Here is a 3335-nt window from a genome sequence, read left to right on the forward strand (position 1 = left end):
ATAGGCACATGCTAGATTTTAGAATCATAAGATTTGACAAAATCTAGATCTTGATTCCAGTAAAAAATCTACCATGTAGCTGTGTGCAAACTGGTTGGGTCACCATCAACTCCAAGCTTCCCTCTCCTCACCTGTGGAACAGGTAGAACAGCCCTGGCCCAGCCACCTACCACTCAGGATTATGGCAAACATGAAACATTGGGGCCCCAGAGGTGAACGCTATGCAGATATGATTACGCACATTTCACAGATTCTCAAACTCTTCTAAACCCTTGAGGACCTCATGGGCCTCCTCACGGGTAAAGGAGCCAGAGTGAACCCAAGGTACAGCCTACAATTCCAGCAGCCTTGTTTTGGTGTGCTATATAAACAAAGGTTTTCTATTTACACTTGTACTTTAAGGAAGAATTCCACCGATTAGGGAGAAATTCTTTTTTAAGTTACGAGTAAAGTTTAATCTTTAATCTCCGTCTTTTACAGGAAGGAAAACTGAAGCCCAGAGAAGTTGATCAATCTGCCCAGGGACACGCAGCGACAGAGGTAAGATCAGAGGCCATTTCTAAAACTCTTGCTTCTGTGCTTTGCCCACTACCTTTTGGCGCAACAAATGCTGGCATGTTCTATGAACCAACAAGAGAAAACACCACCAAAGTCCCTGCCCCATGGTGTAGATACACCCTTCCTGAGGAACAGCAGTGTGGCTTATAAACCACAACTCAACCCCAGGCCGAAGGAGTGATCCCAGAAAGTTGCGGGAGGAGCTGCAGAGCTCACGTGGTGGGCACGTGAGGCTCTGACACGTGGCTATACCACGCTTTCCAGCATGTCTTCCTTGGCGGATATAGCAGCTGCCTGGCAACCACACAGCACCAATAACACTGTTCCCACTTCATTGCTTGCATACTTCAGGCCATTCGAGCAGATGTGCTCCTTTCTTAAAAATAAAAGTGGCATTAATTTTCACCAGTGCTCTCCCTTCCCACCCCCGTCCCCAAAGGACTCACATTCCTCCTTCCGGCAAGCTTGGTTCTATTGGGTTCAAGACTAAAGTTCAAACTCCAGATTACCATTTGGTAATATGTTTGGAAAATCATCTCATTTAGAAACAACTGAGGTTGTATGAGATCGTGTGTGTTGTTGAAACTATCCCAGTATTTTTAAGTAGGAAATTCCAGAAATTCTATTTTCTCTTCTTTCTTATCTGATATTTCTTGTTTCGTACAGGAGGTGAAGGTTTTCTCCTTGGAATATTGAAGAGGAAATATGCGTTAGAAATACATCAAGTCATGGGGTGCCTGGGTGGTTCACTCAGTTAAGCGTCTGACTACGGCTCAGGTCATGATTTCATGGTTCGTGGGTTCGAGCCCCACGTCGGGCTGTGTGCTGACACCTCAGAGCCTGGAGCCTGCTTCGGATCCTGTGTCTCCCTCTCTCTCTGCCCCTCTCCCGCTCTCTCTCTCTCTCTCAACAAATAAACATTAAAAAAATTTAAAAAAAAGAAATATGTCAATTCATGACACGAATATATACCAACGTCTGAGAAATCGTCCCTGATCTCAAGTTGCTTCCAAGCTTATCAGAGAGGTATGATAAAATATAAAGTTGTATGTTTCTATTAGTCTTTCATGTATATACAATATATATATGTGTGTGTGTGTGTGTGTGTGTATGTGTTGTATGTTTCTGCATGTGTGTAAGTGCATACGTGTATGTGCGTGTCCCATCAATTTTGATTGCTGCAGGGGATCTAAGGCCACCACTGGCTGGAACAGAAAGAATTAGCGTGGTCTTGAGGGGCTGCTGCGGTGCCTGCATGGGGGCCTGGGGGTAGATTGGGAAGGACAGATAAGGGTGTTCGAAGCCAAGCATATAAGTGACCTGAGATACAAAGACAGGACCAGGGGCCAACAGGGTCCAGGGGAAACTTTGTATGTGAATTGATCTTCTGGAACTGATTCCAGGATCAGGACTAGAACCGGTGCTTTGGTGAACAACATCCATAAACAGAAGAGGATCAGAAACTAATAGGATTGAGTCCGTCTAAAGCCAACCGATGTTATGGGCAAGCCTTCATTCACAGCCTGGTAAAGTACAAATGATTTACCCCCAGGGTTGGAGCTACGAGGCCCAATCCAAGGCCTCCAAAGTTGCAGTGTAAGATCCTTGTCTGGCTGTGTGAAGGCAAACATGCCCATTCCTGGGGCTTCATCAGCCACATAGGCACAGACTTATCTCATTATCTTTAGTAAAAGACACCCAGGAGCAGCTGGGATCATCATCCCCATCCTGCAGATAGTAAGTGGGGCACAGAGTGATGAAAAGTGAATCACAGAGAAGCAAACTACAGCTCCAAGAGGAGGGGTCCAATCCCAAATGCAGGCGTCTGCCTCCAAAAGCCACACTGAGCATTGTCACTGTAATCCTATCCGTGCAGGGGCCCACGCTCTGTATTCTCACCCTGCCCTGGAGAAGTGAACCGACCCGAGCGAGGACTCAGAGCCAGCACCCAGGTACTGCTGTTGCCGGTGTCTTAGGGCAACGCCACGAATGAGAGATACACCACGAACGGACCTTTTCATCAATGCTGTCAATATCCTCTCGACGGGTTCAATATGTAGATGTAGCTGAAAAGTCTTAATTTCCTAAGACATTTTGCATTCTTTGGAGCACTCTTTGGACACTTCTTCCAAGTGTAATATTCTGGAACTCAAGAGAATGGGGGCGGGTGGCCAGGCCTCTGGGCCTCTGCACTGCCCAGTAGAAAATAAGTAGCAGAGCCACTGATTCTGGTTCCTTCCTTAGTGAGTAGGTGTGCTAATGAGCTGAATGTATGCTCAGTAGAACTAGACAGGAAGAATTTCCACTGGGGGATTATTCACTCCAAGGGCAGGAATAGTCCCCTGACGGGAAGAATACAGGTTCCAGATACGTACTCCAATGGTCCACCTCAGATTGTTGGGCAGGCCACAGCAGGACAGTGTGGACTGCAGAAACAGCTCAGGGAGCCACATGAAGGGAGGCCTGCCCATCTGTCTCATGAAAGAGTGGACCATGGAGCCATATGTAGTCTCACAGGAAGTGGCCCCTAGTAGACAGCCCTTCACGGCTTCCAGGGCCCTGCTCTCTGACAGAGCATATTGTTGTAGAGGAACATTTATTAGAAACGATGGTGCAATTTAACGAGGGAGCATAGGAGGCTGCTTTCCCCTCAAAGATCTGTGGCAATGATGGAAATTAAAAGTCTGGAGCTGGGGCGCCTGGGTGGCTCAGTCGGTTAAGCATCACACTTCATCTCAGGTCACGATCTCATGGCTTCATGGGCTTGGGCCATTCAT

General features: G+C 47.0%; 1 long non-coding RNA gene across 1 annotated transcript; it reads left to right on the forward strand.

The window, feature by feature from the left end:
• The first annotated feature begins 259 nt into the window (after positions 1 to 259).
• Positions 260 to 1460, forward strand: LOC109248669 (uncharacterized). The gene is made up of 3 exons (XR_008422078.1): positions 260 to 375; positions 481 to 540; positions 1225 to 1460. It is a non-coding gene; the product is annotated as an uncharacterized LOC109248669 (long non-coding RNA).
• The last annotated feature ends 1875 nt before the right edge of the window (positions 1461 to 3335 follow it).

Source organism: Panthera pardus, unplaced genomic scaffold, assembly GCF_024362965.1.
Source record: "Panthera pardus isolate Hobbes unplaced genomic scaffold, ASM2436296v1 HiC_scaffold_15, whole genome shotgun sequence".
NCBI classification, from domain to species: domain Eukaryota; kingdom Metazoa; phylum Chordata; class Mammalia; order Carnivora; family Felidae; genus Panthera; species Panthera pardus.